The sequence below is a fragment of the Hyperolius riggenbachi genome, chromosome 3 (genome assembly GCF_040937935.1).
Source record: "Hyperolius riggenbachi isolate aHypRig1 chromosome 3, aHypRig1.pri, whole genome shotgun sequence".
Lineage (NCBI taxonomy): Eukaryota > Metazoa > Chordata > Amphibia > Anura > Hyperoliidae > Hyperolius > Hyperolius riggenbachi.
The window spans coordinates 380,375,472-380,391,692 of record NC_090648.1 but is presented as its reverse complement, the minus strand read 5'-3'; the positions used below and the strand labels follow the sequence as shown (position 1 = coordinate 380,391,692).

At 44.4% G+C, this 16,221-nt stretch overlaps 1 protein-coding gene and 1 long non-coding RNA gene across 3 annotated transcripts in view; one reads left to right on the top strand and one right to left on the bottom strand.

Annotated features, from left to right (window-relative positions):
- The window catches only part of SVOPL (SVOP like), a 104,705-nt gene that overhangs the window by 57,348 nt on the left and 31,136 nt on the right, over positions 1 to 16,221 (top strand). The gene's annotated exons all lie outside the window — the stretch shown is intronic.
- Positions 1 to 16,221, bottom strand: part of LOC137561594 (uncharacterized) — a 38,679-nt gene that overhangs the window by 2,649 nt on the left and 19,809 nt on the right. The window lies entirely within an intron of this gene.

Sequence of the window (16,221 nt, the reverse complement as noted above, 5' to 3'; positions counted from 1 at the left end):
ATATTGGTCTCCCCTCAGGTTCCCTTTAAACAGTTGGCTGTCATGAATAAAATGAATTAGCTGGATCAATTCTATTCCTACACCAGGCACGTGCAGAGAGAGGGGCTCCCTTTTTTATTTGCAATAAAAGTGCCCCTTCGGCCATGCAAAAGAAGCTCTATCCTAACAGTGAAGTGATAAGCCCCACCCATTACCCTTTACACAAACTAGATCACTAATAAATACATTGAAAAGGATTGGATTTACGGTAATACTGATAATTGTGGAACCCAACTGCTAAAAGTTTCCCATTTTCAGTATGATTCATTTACCAAAACACTTCATGTTCCTTAACCATTTCTCTATCCATGTACACATATTTTTCACTAGTCCCCATATCTACAGCTTCTGCACCAGGGTATTGTGGAGAACGGTGCCAAAAGTTTTTGTAAAGTCCAAGTACATCATCTTTTGCTTTCCAAAAATCTAAATTTGCATTCACCACTTCAGAAAAGCTGAGCATGTTGGTGAGACAAGATCTTTAATATGCCCATGCTTCTGAACCTAAATGACATTATTCTGAGCTAAATAATTTTGTAAAGCATTCCTTAGAATACCTTCAAACAGTTTACACACAACTGTTAAGCTTAGGGGTCTATAATTTCCTGGCTCTGATTTTTTTTACCTTTCTTGAATAAGGGGAAAACATCAGCTGTACACCATTCTTAAGGATCTGACCCACTTGAAAGAGTATCTCAGAAAATAAGATGAAGTGGCTTATCAAAGTGGCTTTGACCATGCAAAAGAAGCTCCATCCCGCCAAAAATGATAAGCCCCACCCACTAACTGTGGGAAGGTCCAGCCACCACCAGGACATTTTTTGAAAGGTAGCCCCGGCATGAATCTTACTTTAGCCAAACTTGTGACCACTGAGTGGGAGCAGGTGAGATAGTGTCCCCTAATGGCCAGCCTCCCCCAGCAACCACAGTTATCTCTCCTTCCCTCAACATGAACTGCAACCTCCCCCTCACCAGCAACCACACTAACCTTTCCATTCCCCAGCACCCCCACTGACCTCTCCCAGCCCCAGCATGCACAGGAGCTCTCCCTCTTCCAGCACCTACACTGACATCTCCCTTCCCAGCACCCACATTGGCCTCTCCCTACCCCAGCACCCACACTGACCTGTCCCATCTTCAGTAGAACCTCTCTCATCCCCAGCAGCATCCACAGTGACCTTCTACCCACCCTCTCCCCACAGCAGCACCTGCAGTGACCTTTCCCTTCACCCATCACCCACATTGGCCTCTCCCTACCCCAGCACCCACACTAACCTGTCGCTTCTTCAGTAGAACCTCTCTCATCCCCAGCAGCACCCACGCGGTGACCTTCTACCCACCCCCTCCCCACAGCAGCATCTGCAGTGACCTTTCCCTTCACCCAGCAGTCACATTAATCTCTCTCTACCCCAGCAGAACCTACAGTGACCTCTCCCTCCCCTGCACCCACAGTGACCCCCTCTCATTCCCAGCATCCACATTACATTCAGCCAGGAGCAGGGGCGGACTGACAACTCATGGGGCCCCCGGGCAATAGGAGATTATGGGGCCCCCATACCAGTGTTTCCCACCTTTCACGTTATATTTTTACAGACTAAGATATAATCATTTATTGACAACAGTAAATATGTTATATTGAGATATTGTACACCGCCAAAAAATGGGTGTGGTCACGCAACAGAATGTGGGCGTGGTCATGGGTGGGGCAAAATATACATGACTTTAGCAGTGGTGTAAAAGGTCTGCCGGGGAAGTCTGAACTCTGCCATAGTGTTTCCCCCCAAAATACATGTAATCTGACAGCATTTCACCAAAAATCCATGCAATTTGGCAGAGGTTCCTCCAAAATACAGATAATATGGCAGTCGTTCCCCCAAAATAGACATTATCTGGCAGCAGCGGTTCCCCCAAATACACATAATTTGGCAGCGGATGACCAAAAATACATGTAGCAGCAGTGGTTCCCCCAAAATACACAGAATCTGGAAGCAGCAGTTCCCCCATTATACACAATCTGGCAGCGGTTCCCCAAAAATACACATAATCTGGCAGCTGTTTCTCAAAATACACTTAATCTGGCAGCAGCAGTTCCCCAAAAATAGTAAATCTGGCGGCAGTTCCCCCAAAATAGGTGCCCCCAGTATAGGTAACCAGGTCAAAAGGTATCCCCAGTGGAAGTATCCAGGTCTATAGGTTTTCCCAGTGCAGGTATCCAGGTCTATAGGTGTCCCCAGTATAAGTAGCCTAATCTACAGGTGTCCCCAGAATAGATAACCAGGTCTATAGATGTCCCCATTTAAGATAGCCAGGTCTATAGATGTCCCCAGTTAAGATAGCCAGGTCTATAGGTGTCTCCTGTATAGATAGCCAGGTCTTTAGGTGTCCCCAGTATATGTAGCCAGGTGTATAGGTGTCCCCAGTATAGCCAGGTCTATAGGTGCCCCCAGTATAAGCAGCCAGGTGTATAGGTGCCCCCAGTATATGCAGCCAGGTGTATAGGTGCCCCCAGTATATGCAGTCAGATGTATATGTCTCCCCAGTATAGCCAGGTGTATAGGTCTCCCCAGTATAGCCAGGTGTATAGGTCTCCCCAGTATATGCAGCCAGGTGTATAGGTGCCCCCAGTATATGCAGTCAGATGTATAGGTCTCCCCAGTATAGCCAGGTGTATAGGTCTCCCCAGTATAGCCAGGTGTATAGGTCTCCCCAGTATATGCAGCCAGGTGTATAGGTGTCCCCAGTATAGCCAGGTTTATAGGTGCCCCCAGTATATGTAGCTAGGTCTATAAGTGCCCCCAGTATATGTAGTCAGGTGTATAAGTGCCCCCAGTATATGCAGCCAGGCGTATAGGTCTCCCCAGTATATGCAGCCAGGTGTATAGGTCTCCCCAGTATAGCCAGGTCTATAGGTGCCCCCAGTATATGCAGCCAGGTGTATAAGTGCCCCCAGTATAAGCAGCCAGGCTTGTAGGTGTCTCCAGGAGGGGAGACAGCCAGTGAAGGAGGGCGATGGGCATAGCAGCGGAGAAGGGGGGAAGTTCCCCCCCCCTTCTCTCACCTTGGGGCCCCCCTTCCTGGCTCTCCCCTCCAGAATCTGTAATGTGTCGGACAGCTGGAAGCGGCTGACAGCAGGCGGAGACTTACCGCTGTTCAGCCACCGGAGGCATCGCTGATCTGTGTGCAGCTAGTCTGGGCTTCTCAAGCCCACACTAGCTGCACAAAGATCAGCGATCCCTCCGGTGGCTGAACAGCGTCTCCGCCCGCTGTCAGCCGCTTCCAGCTGTCCGACACATTGCAGATTACGGAGGGGAGAGCCAGGAAGGGGGGCCCCAAGGTGAGAGAAGGGGGGGGGGGGAACTTCCCCCCTTCTCCGCTGCTATGCCCACCGCCCTCCTTCACTGGCTGTCTCCCCTCCTGCTCAGGGTTCTCTGGCGGGTGGCGGGCCCCCCCTGACCACGGGCCCTCGGTCCGTGCCCGAGAGCCCTAATGGTCAGTCCGCCCCTGGCCAGGAGCCCCCTCCTCCCCCCGATAGCAAGCACTCACAATTTATTCAGCACAAAAACACCTTTCATCAGTGTCACTTACTTACTCAGGGCAGTAGATAGTGGCTGTTGGCCAGTGAGGTAGAGCATTTTAAACATTTTAGCATTATTGGGCGCCTTCTAGTGTTTTGTTGTTGTACTGCTGGAGTCAAAATGGCCAGGAATACAGATAGACAAATGCCATTAAGAAAATAAAGATGACAGCTGCCAACTACAGACTTTCTTCTTAGTGGAACAGCCAAACCATCAGAAGTTCATAGTTACAAATATGTTACAGAGTTATTTAGGTTGAAAAAAGAAATGCGTCCAGCAAGTTCAACCAGAAAATATAGTACAACACTAGCCTGCACCCTCACATATCTCAGTTGATCAAGAGGAAGATGAAAATCCCTTAGGCTGGGTGCACACTTGTCAGTGCATGAAAGGTCGTGTTTTCTGTCATGTGCGTTTTTGCGTTTTTAGTATGTTTCCAGTGCGTTTCTTCCTCGCACATGCAGTTCATGAAGTTCACATATATAAAACACATATGCATTCTGTATGCGTTTTGCATGCGTTTTTTTAATGTGTGTTATGCAAATCACTAGTAAGTCAACAGGAAGCAGAAATACATCATAAAACATGTTTTTTTTAAATGCATATAAAAACTCATGCAAAACACGTAACCATTGACTTTCGTTATGTGTGTTTTTGATGCGTTTTTGAAAAATATGCAACAAAACCAGCATTTTTAAAAATGCATGATATTAAACGCAAATGCGTTTTTTATGCACCCCATTGACTAACATTATACACAGAAACGCTGCGTTTTCCGCAACGATAGCGTTTCTGCTAAGTGTGTTCCCAGCCTTACAAGGCTTGGACAAATTAGCCCTAAAAGGGGAAAGAAATCCATCTCAACTCCAGATGGCAATCAGATACAAGCCCTGGATCAACACTGCCAGGAACTGCCAAAGTAATTACAGCTGTGGATGTCCTTCAATACAAGGAAAGCATCCAAGCACCCTTTAATTTGCCATAACTACTGCCTGTGTTAATACATTCCACATTTTAATCACTCTTACTGTAAAGAACCCTTTCCTAAATAGAATGCAAAAACTTTTTCCTCCATGCGCAGATAATTTGCTTGAGCCTAGGGACAAAAATCTTATCTGCCAAGCTTTTATATTGCCCTCTGATTCTGATGTATTTATACATGTTAATTAGTTACTTTAACCCATTTTGGACCAGCAGACTCTAGCCCCATAAAGTGGACCTGAACTCTTGCACAGGACAGAAGGAAAACATACAAACAAACATATAGAAATGCCCCCTGTATTTATTTAGAGAGTTTAGCCTAATTCCCCCTCATCTGTGACTAACCACAAGCTGTAATTTGATCCCTCAGCTGTGTCAGCTGACTGCCACGGCAGAGAGCTAATTGGTAAACTTAAGATGATAGCTGAATGAGCGGCTCTGTGAGCAAACGATCTGCTTAGGACTGTAGAATCTAAGCCGAACCAGAGATGGAGGTCTACAAGTGAGGCGTAAATTCAATTTTGATCAATTTTGATGCATGTCTCTGCACCTGCTCTAAAACTGCAATGTCTGTCCTGTAATGCAGTGCACAGAACTATATTCCAGATGCAGCCTTACAACCGGTACTCCGAAGGCTGGATTCGCACTTGTCTATCAGTTTTCTACATATGTTTTTCTGCATGAGCTTTCTGACAGTACTGCATAGCTGTCAGTTGTTTTTCTGCATGTGAAAAAAACATTTAAGTGCGAACTAGTCCATTTATTAACATTGGCCCTGTTTTCCTCTCCAGAAAGCACACAGAAAAACAGTCAAGTTTGAATCCAGCTTTTAAAAGTTTGAGGTCCCCATTTCATTTTCTTTGGTACTGCCACAGCCATTTATTCAGAAATGTCTTTGCTTTCTCAGCTCCTGCACCAGACTGTTAAAGGGAACAGTATTGAAGGCCTTTGCAAAATGCAAGTATTTCATATCTACAGCATTCCCAATATCCACATTAGCGTTCACCACTAGAGATGGCCCGAACGGTTCGCCTGCGAATGGTTCCAGGCGAACTTTCGGTGGTTCGCGTTCGCCAGCGAAGGTAAACTTTTGCGGAAGTTCGGTTTGCCCCCATAGTGCGCTATTAGGGTCAACTTTGACCCTCTACATCACAGTCAGCAGGCACATTGTAGCCAATTAGGCTACACTCTCTCCTGGAGCCACTCCCTCCCTTATAAAAGGCAGACAGCGCTGGATTTTAAACTCACTCGTGTGCCTGCAGTAATTAGTGAAGGGACAGCTGCTGGCAGACTCACATAGGGAAAGATTAGTTAGGCTCTTGTAGGCTTGTTAGCTTGCTCCTGGCTGATTGTTATTGCTAAAATAGCACCCCTCAACAGCTCTTTTGAGAGCCAATGTTCTCCTGATGTGTGTTTTTTTTGTGTGTTGCCCACTGACACTGCATTATACAGCCCTATCTGTTGCAGCTGGACCTTGGTAATTGCTATTACTGTTCCAGCCAGGCCCTGCCTAACTATCTATACTGGGACACCTACCTATGCCTACCTAACTACTGGGGCACCTAGTTACCTATACGGGGACACCTACCTATGCCTACCTACCTATACTGGGACTTCTACCTATGCCTATCTACCTATACTGGGTCTCCTACCTATGTCTAGCTAACTACTGGGGCACCTACCTATGCCTATCTACCTATACTGGGACACCGATCTATGCCTACCTACCTATAATGGGACACCTACCTATGCCTACCTACCTATACTGGGGCACCTACCTATGCCTACCTACATACAAGAAGATAATAAGGTCGTTGCTTCATTGTGGACAGACCAAATTTGATCAGCTGGACAGTCACTGTTGTTCTATCATTGAGCTACCACAGCCTGGCGACCATATGGGCTAGAACACCGCCTGCACTCTCGCCATGGTGCGCACCAGTCCAGCACAGCCATCACTACGCAAACAGCTGTTTGCAGTGCGTTACACTGTGAGTTTGGTGTGTCAGTGTGAAGCAGAACTCTAATTACACTCCCTGATTGATGTATACACATGCAAAATGTTTGAAAGCACTTTAGTCCTGCAATTTAGCATTCAATGTGATTTCTGCCCTTAAAACGCTGCTTTGCGTCAAATCCAGTTTTTTCCCCCGGGACTTTTAACGCCAATCCCACTCATCCATGTCCCCCTCCAGGTGTTAGACCCCTTGAAACATCTTTTCCATCACTTTTGTGGCCAGCATAAATGTTTCTAGTTTTCAAAGTTCGCATTGAAGTCTATTGCGGTTCGCAAAAGTTTGCGCGAACCGAACCTTTTGCGGACGTTCGCGAACCTAAAATCGGAGGTTCGGGCCATCTCTATTCACCACCTCACAACAGCTGAGCATGTTAGTCAAGCAAGACCTGTCCTACCCATGCTGATGCTGAGAAATTACTCTATGCTATTTAAGTGAACCCGAGGTGAGAGTTATATGGCGGCTGCCGTATTTATTTCCTTTTAAACATTACCAGTTACCTGGCTGTCCTGCTGATCCTCTGCCTCTAATACTTTCAGCCATATATGCAGATCAGGTGTTTCTGACATTATTGTCAGAACTGACAAGATTAGCTGCATGCTTGTTTCTGGTATACGTCAGACACTACTGAGACCAAATAGATTAGCATGGCTGCCAGGCAACTGGTATTGTTTAAATGGAAGCAAATATGGCAGCCTCCATATCACCTCACCTCAGGTTCACTTAAAGTCTTGCATAACATCCCTTAGGAAACTCTCAGGACTCTTTTCCATGAGTTTGTGGCAGGTGGTGAATCCACCGGCGGACAGGTGGCCCCCTCATGGAACTGCACCTGAGCATAGCGATTGCTGTACTCATATGCGTCACCGGATAATTTTTCGACGCCTGGTAACGCCAGTGCATGTCAAGCGCTGATGCACGAGTGATGTTACAAACGCTGCCATTCGGCTGCATTTTTATTGCACCCGAATAAAATTCAAGGGCGGCAGACAGGACGCTGAACCGCTCGACAAATAAGCAGTTCAGTTGTCTGTGGAAAAGAGCACACAGCTGATGTTAAGCTTACATGTCTATAATTTCCCAGATTGGATTTCTACCCTTTTTAAATAATGGGAAACGTGCTGTATGCCAGTCTATTGGAACTATCCCACTTGAGAGATCATCACAACAGATAAGATAGGGATTTGTCAATAACTGAATGTAATTCACTAAGCACCCAAGGATGTATGCCATCCTGGTCCAGTGACTTATCTGTTTTGATTTTCAGTGGATTGCAAAAGTATTCAGCCCCCTTGAAGTTTTCCACGTTTTGTCACATTACTACCACAAACATGCATCAATTTATTTGGAATTTCATGTGAAAGATCAATACAAAGTGGTGTACACGTGAGAAGTGGATCGAAAGTCATACATGATTCCAATCATTTTTTACAAATAAATAACTGCAAAGTGGGGTGTGCGTAATTATTCAGCCCCCTGAGTCAATACTTTGTAGAACCACCTTTTGCTGCAATTACAGCTGCCAGTCTTTTAGGGCATGTCTCTACCAGCTTTGCACATCTAGAGACTGAAATCCTTGCCCATTCTTCTTTGCAAAACAGCTCCAGCTCAGTCAGATTAGATGGACAGCGTTTGTGAACAGCAGTTTTCAGATCTTGTCACAGATTCTCGATTGGATTTAGATCTGGACTTTGACTGGGCCATTCTAACACATAGATATGTTTTGTTTTAAACCATTCCATTGTTGCCCTGGCTTTATGTTTAGGGTCATTGTCCTGCTTGAAGGTGAACCTCCGCCCCAGTCTCAAGTCTTTTGCAGTCTCCAAGAGGTTTTCTTCCAAGTTTGCCCTGTATTTGGCTCCATCCATCTTCCCATCAACTCTGACCAGCTTCCCTGTCCCTGTTGAAGAGATGCACATCCCGAGCATGATGCTGCCACCACTATATTTGACAGTGGGCATGGTGTGTTTAGAGTGATGTGCAGTGTTAGTTTTCCGCCACACATTTTGCATTTTGGCCAAAAAGTTCCATTTTGGTCTCATCTGACCAGAGCACCTTCTTCCACATGGTTGCTGTGTCCCCCACATGGCTTGTGGCAAACTGCAAACTGGACTTCTTATGCTTTTCTGTTAACAATGCCTTTCTTCTTGCCACTCTTCCATAAAGGCCAACTTTGTACAGTGCATGACTAAAAGTTGTCATATGGACAGAGTCTCCCACCTGAGCTGTAGATCTCTGCAGCTCGTCCAGAGTCACCATGGGCCTCTTGACTGCATTTCTGATCAGCGCTCTCCTTGTTCGGCCTGTGAGTTTAGGTGGACGGCCTTGTATTGGTAGGTTTACAGTTGTGCCATACTCCTTCCATTTCTGAATGATCGCTTGAACAGTGCTCCGCGGGATGTTCAAGGCTTTGGAAATCTTTTTGTAGCCTAAGCCTGCTTTAAATTTCTCAATAACTTGATCCCTGACCTGTCTTGTGTGTTCTTTTTACTTCACGGTGTTGTTGCTCCCAATATTCTCTTAGACAACCTCTGAGGCCCTCACAGAGCAGCTGTATTTGTACTGACATTAGATTACACACAGGTGCACTCTATTTAGTCATTAGCATTCATCAGGCAATGTCTATAGGCAACTGACAGCACTCAAAGGGGGGCGAATAATTATGCACACACCACTTTGCAGTTATTTATTTGTAAAAAATATTTGGAATCATGTATGATTTTCGTTCCACTTCTCATGTGTACACCACTTTGTGCTGGTCTTTTATGTGGAATTTCAATAAAATTGATTCATGTTTGTGGCAGTAATATGACAAAATGTGGAAAACTTCAGGGGGGCCGAATACTTTTGCAACCCACTGTAATTTAGTCTTCCCTTCACTCCTTCCTTACAAGGAAGGATTAACCACTTAAAGACTGCAGTGCTAAACCCCCCTAAAGACCAGGCCATTTTTTACAATTCAGACCACTGCAGTTATAACTGTTTATTGCTCGGTTATACAACTTACCACCCAAACAAATTTTACGTCCTTTTCTTCTCACTAACACAGCTTTCTTTTGGTGCTATTTGATTGCTGCTGCGATTTTTACTTTTTATTATATTCATCAAAAAATACAGGAATTTTGTCAAAAAAATGATTTTTTTAACTTTCTGTGCTGACATTTTTCAAATAAAGTAAAATTTCTGTATACATGCAGCGCGAAAAATGTGGACAAACATGTTTTTGATAAAAAAAACCCCATTCAGTGTATATTTATTGGTTTGGGTAAAAGTTATAGTGTTTACAAACTATGGTGCAAAAAGTGAATTTTCCCATTTTCAAGCATCTATGACTTTTCTGACCCCCTGTCATGTTTCATGAGGGGCTAGAATTCCAGGATAGTATAAATACCCCCCAAATGACCCCATTTTGGAAAGAAGACATCCCAAAGTATTCACTGAGAGGCATAGTGAGTTCATAGAAGATTTTATTTTTTGTCACAAGTTAGCGGAAAATGACACTTTGTGACAAAAAAATAATAATAAAAAGTTTCTATTTCTGCTAACTTGTGACAAAAAAAAAAAATGAAATCTGCCACAGACTCACCATGCCCCTCTCTGAATACTTTGGGATGTCTACTTTCCAAAATGGGGTCATTTGTGGGGTGTGTTTACTGTCCTGGCATTTTGGGGGGTGCTAAATTGTAAGCACCCCTGTAAAGCCTAAATGTGCTCATAGGACTTTAAGCCCCTTAGCGCACCTAGGCTGCAAAAAAGTGTCACATGTGGTATCGCCGTACTCAGGAGAAATAGTATAATGTGTTTTGGGGTATATTTTTACACATACCCATGCTGGGTGGGAGAAATATCTCTGTAAATGAGATTTTTTAGATTTTTTTTTACACACAACTGTCCATTTACAAAGATATTTCTCCCACCCAGCATAGGAATGTGGAAAAATACACCCCAAAACACATTATACTACTTCTCCCGAGTACAGCGATACCACATGTGTGGCACTTTTTTGCAGCTTAACTGCGCTAAGGGGCCCAAAGTCCAATGAGTACCTTTAGCATTTCACAGGTCATTTTGAGACATTTGGTTTCAAGACTACTCCTCACGGTTTAGGACCCCTAAAATGCCAGGGCAGTATAGGAACACCACAAATGACCCCATTATAGAAAGAAGACACCCCAAGGTATTCCGTTAGGAGTATGGTGAGTTCATAGAAGATTTTATTTTTTGTCACAAGTTAGCGGAAAATGACACTTAGCGGAAATTTATTTTTATTGTTTTTTTCACAAACTTGTGACATAAAAATAAAAGCTTCTATGAACTCACCATACTCCTAACGGAATACCTTTGGGTGTCTTCTTTCTATAATGGGGTCATTTGTGGTGTTCCTATACCGCCCTGGCATTTTAGGCGCCCTAAACCGTAAGAAGTAGTCTTGAAACCTAATTTCTCAAAATGACCTGTGAAATCCTAAAGGTACTCATTGGACTTTGGGCCCCTTAGCGCGCAAAAAAGTGCCACACATGTGGTATCGCTGTACTCGGGAGAAGTAGTATAATGTGTTTTGGGGTGTATTTTTACATATACTCATGCTGGGTGGGAGAAATATCTCTGTAAATGATAATTTTTTTATTTTTTTACACACAATTGTCCATTTACAGAGATATTTCTCCCACCCAGCATGGGTATATGTAAAAATACACCCCAAAACACATTATACTATTTCTCCTGAGTACGGCGAAACCACATGTGTGGCACTTTTTTGCACCCTAACTGTGCTAAGGGGCCCAAAGTCCAATGAGTACCTTTATGATTTCACAGGTCATTTTGAGAAATTAGGTTTAAAGACCACTCCTCACGGTTTAGGGCCCCTAAAATGCCAGGGCAGTATAGGAACCCCACAAATGACCCCATTTTAGAAAGAAGACACCCCAAGGTATTCCGTTAGGAGTATGGTGAGTTCATAGAAGATTTTATTTTTTGTCACTAGTTAGAGGAAAATGACACTTTGTGAAAAAAACAATAAAAAACAGTTTCCGCTAACTTGTGACAAAAAAATAAAATCTTCTATGAACTCACCATACTCCTAACAAAATACCTTGGGGTGTCTTCTGTCTAAAATGGGGTAATTTGTGGGGTTCCTATACTGTCCTGGCATTTTAGGGGCCCTAAACCGTGAGGAGTAGTCTTGAAACCAAATTTCCCAAAATGACCTGTGAAATCCTAAAGGTACTCATTGGACTTTGGGCCTCTTAGCGCACTTAGGGTGCAAAAAAGTGCCACACATGTGGTATTCCCATACTCAGGAGAAGTAGTATAATGTGTTATGTGGTGTATTTTTACACATACCCATGCTGGGTGGGAGAAATATCTCTGTAAATGGACAATTGTGTGTAAAAAAATGGAAAAAGTTGTCATTCACAGAGATATTTCTCCCACCCAGCAAGGGAATGTGTGAAAAGACACCCCAAAACACATTATACTACTTCTCCTGAGTACGGGGATACCACATGTGTGACACCTTTTTGAAGCCTATCTGTGCAAAGGGGCCCAAAGTCCAATGAGTACCTTTAGGATTTCACAGGTCAATTTTACTCATTTGTTTTCCAGACTACACCTCACGGTTTAGGGCCCCTAAAATGCCAGGGAAGTATAGGAACCCCACAAGCGATCCCATTTTGGAAAGAAGACACCCCAAGGTATTCCATGAGGGGTATGATGAGTTCATAGAATATTTTATTTTTTTACACAAGTTAGAGGAAATGGATTTTTTAGGTTTTTTTCTCACAAAGTGTCATTTTCCACTAACTTGTGACAAAAAATAAAATCTTCTATGAACTAACCATACCCCTCATGGAATACCTTGGGGTGTCTTCTTTCCAAAATAGGGTCACTTGTGGGGTTCCTATACTGCCTTGGCATTTTAGGGGCCCTAAACTGTGAGGCGTAGTCTGGAAACCAAATAATTAAAATTGACCTGTGAAATTCTAAAGGTACTCATTGGACTTTGGGCCCCTTTGCACAGCTAGGCTGCAAAAAAGTGTCACACGTGTAGTATCGCTGTACTCAGGAATAGTAGTATAATGTGTTTTGGGGTGTATTTTCACACATAACCAATCCTGTGTGTGAGAAATATCTCTGTAAATGACAATTTTTTCCATTTTTTTACACTAAACTGTCATTTACAGAGATATTTCTGCCACCCAGCATGGGTATGTGTGGACAGACACCCCAAAACACATTATACTACTACTGAGAATGGCAATACCACATACGTGACACTTTTTTGCAGGCTAGCTGCGCAAACTTGCCCAAAGTCCAATGAGCACCTTTAGGCTTTACAGGGGTGCTCACAATTTAGGCCCCCACCAAACAATTCCAGGACAGTAAAACACCCCAGAAATGACCCCATTTTGGAAAGAGACCCCAAGGTATTCCACGAGGGGCATACTGAGTTCATATAAAATTTTATTTTTTGTCATAAGTTAGCGGAAAATGACACTTTGTGGGAAAAAAAATAAAAAAATCCATTTCTGCTAACTTATGACAAAAAATAAAATCTTCTATGAACTCACCATGCCCCTCAGCGAATACCTTGGGGTGTCTTCTTTCTAAAACGGGGTCACTTGTGGGGGTCTGTCCTGGCATTTTAGCGTCTCCACAATCATTACATGTATGGCCAGTATTAGGAGTTTCTGCTATACTCCTTATATTGGGCATACGGGTGATGCACTTTTTTCTCCATAAAAGGAAAAATGAACGGCAAAGATTCTCACATTCGCATTGATCAATGTGGATGAAAAAATATCTGCAGAAATATGTGAAAAAAGAGGGGGGCATGGCGTTTGCCAGGACATAGGAGCACCGCCCACAAAATTATCCAAACCCACTTTGCTCTTATGCCCTGGCAAACCAGATTAATCCATTCACATCGATCGATGTGGATGAAAAAAACCTTTGCCAGTTTTGATACAAAGTGCTTGCCAAAGCATAGGAGCTCCAACACCGCCCCTCAGCTCATATGCCTTGGCAAACGTATCTTACTGCGGAGGAGAAATCTCGTCCTGCAGCGCTGCATGCACTGACTTGTGTGTAATCTGACAGACGCGCAATGCTTCTGTCAGGATGCACCATCAGTGCTGCAGCTGGTTGGTCGATCAGTCGTTCGCTCGGTCCACCTGGAAGGGTAAAGGATGGAAAAAGAGAGAGAAAAAAACATACAAAAAAAAACCAAGCAAGCAGCAATGCAAAAAATTCATTAACATTAACTTTCGTAAACTTTATTAAACCTTTTTAACCAAACAATAACATTTGGAACTTTTGCTTACCTGTTTTTTTTTTTTTTTGTTTTTTTAACTTATCTTCCGAGGACAAACTTCTCCTTCCCCATGGGACAGTGTGCAAAAAAGCGCAAATCGCACAGAGATGTAGCAAAGTACACTATGCACTTTGTCCCAAGTGAAAGGAGAGGTTTCTGGCAGCCCTGTGTATTTGGGTCTCTCAAAAGCAGAGGTCTGGTTTCACGCGCAGTAGCGTAGGTATGCACTAGCTTTAAGTCGAACACTTCCGGCATAAGGGGGGACCGCAAAGTGGGACTTTCGCTAGGCAATATGCTGCAACACATCGCTCCAGTGTGAAAGAGCCTTGAGAGACTACTACCGTGTCTCACGTTCCCTACTTCAATAGCGAATGTGTTCGTGGAACTTTTCAAAACACTCCCCTATGCATAGGGCAGGCTGGTCAGGACAGTAGGGACAATAAAAAGTGGTGTCACGCCTCATTCCATCCCTCCTACAGACACGACAATGTTTTCTTGGGATGCGTTGACCTGGGGTACTTGGAAAGACATAAGCATAGTGTCTTTCATGTAGCCGGCTAACTACATTAGGGGGATTGGCCACGGCCCCTCCTGGATACAGGAGTTCCGAAATGATCTCTTCCTGAAATTTAAAGGGAAGGTCCAAGCAAAAAAAAAAAATGAGTTTAACTTACCTGGGGCTTCTACCAGCCCCATGTAGCCATCCTGTGCCCTCATAGTCACTCACTGCTGCTCCAGTCCCCCGCTGGCAGCTTTCTGACCTCGGAGGTCAGGGCCGCATTGCGTACATTTGTACGCATTCCCGCTAGTGCAGGAACATTAACATATACATTTTTACGCGTTAGTGGTGCAACGCATACATTTTTGTTCCTGCACTAGCTGGAATGCGTAAAAATGTATGCAATGCGGCCCTGACCTCCGAGGTCAGAAAGCTGCCAGCGAGGGACTGGAGCAGCAGTGAGTGACTACGAGGGCACAGGATGGCTACATGGGGCTGGTAGAAGCCCCAGGTAAGTTAAACTCATTTTTTTTTTTTTTGCTTGGACCTTCCCTTTAAGGAAGGATCCTGTTCTCCCAGCCTTACTGTAGAGAACAAAGCTATTGTACATTGCCAATTGAATCAAGTAAATAGCCACTTTCTTATACCAGCGGCTGGTCCTTCGGGAAACTAAATAGGGAGCCAACATCTGGTCATTGAAGTCCACCCCTCCCATGTTTAAATTATAGTCGTGGACGGCGAGGGGTTTCTCAACAACCTCAATTGCTCGCTGAATTTGGACTGTCGTGTCTCCGTGAATGGTCGACAGAAGGTAAACGTCCCTCTTGTCCTTCCATTTCACTGCAAGAAGGTCGTCATTACACAAGGCAGCCCTCTCCCCCCGTGCAAGTCGGGTAGCAGTGAGATATTGGGGGAAGCCCCGGCGACTAGGCCGCACGGTGCCACAGCAGGGAATTCTGAGTATCTTCAAATGCTGATAGAGGGCCACACTTGTGTAGTAGTTTCCACATAGAGATGGTACCCCTTGTGGAATAAAGGTGACACCAAGTCCCACACAATCTTGCCACTGCACCCCAGGTAGTCAGGGCATCCGACCGGCTCCAATTTTGTGTCTTTTCCCTCATAGACCCTAAAGCGATATGTATAGCCTGTGGCCCTTTCACAGAGCTTATACAGCTTGACCCCATACCGGGCGCGCTTGGTTGGAATGTACTGCTTAAAGTGAACCAGAGACGAAGCACCCTTGTGTATTTTACCATAGAAATCAGTGGGAACATTAGAGAAAACATTTACCATGCTCTCTGTTCCATCCTCACTGCTAAAAGTGTCTGTTATCTAGCTGAGATAAGAATCCCGGAGTGAGCATTGAGTCTGGCTTTGCTATAATGACTCGGCTATAATGATTCCTGAGCAAAGCCAGCAGGGGGCAGGCTTGGACTTGAAGACAGCAAAGAACACAGTCTCAGCTATAATTATTCTGTAGCAAAGCCAGACCGACTGCTTAGTCGGGATTCTTATCTTAGAGGTGATAACAGGCAAATTAAACAGAGAACAATGTAACAAAGAGCAGATTAGGTGTTTACTGGCATGTTCCCATTGATTTATAAGGTAAAATACATGAGGTTGCTTCATCTCTGGTTCTCTTTAATGCCAAGGCGCCCGGTAAAATGTACGAGGGACTCGTCTATACAGATGTTCTGTTCAGGGGTGTAAGCATCTGCAAATTTGGATGACAGGTGGTCTATGAGGAGCCGAAATTTGTGGAGCCGGTCATAGTCAGCGTGGCCTCTTTCATGACAGG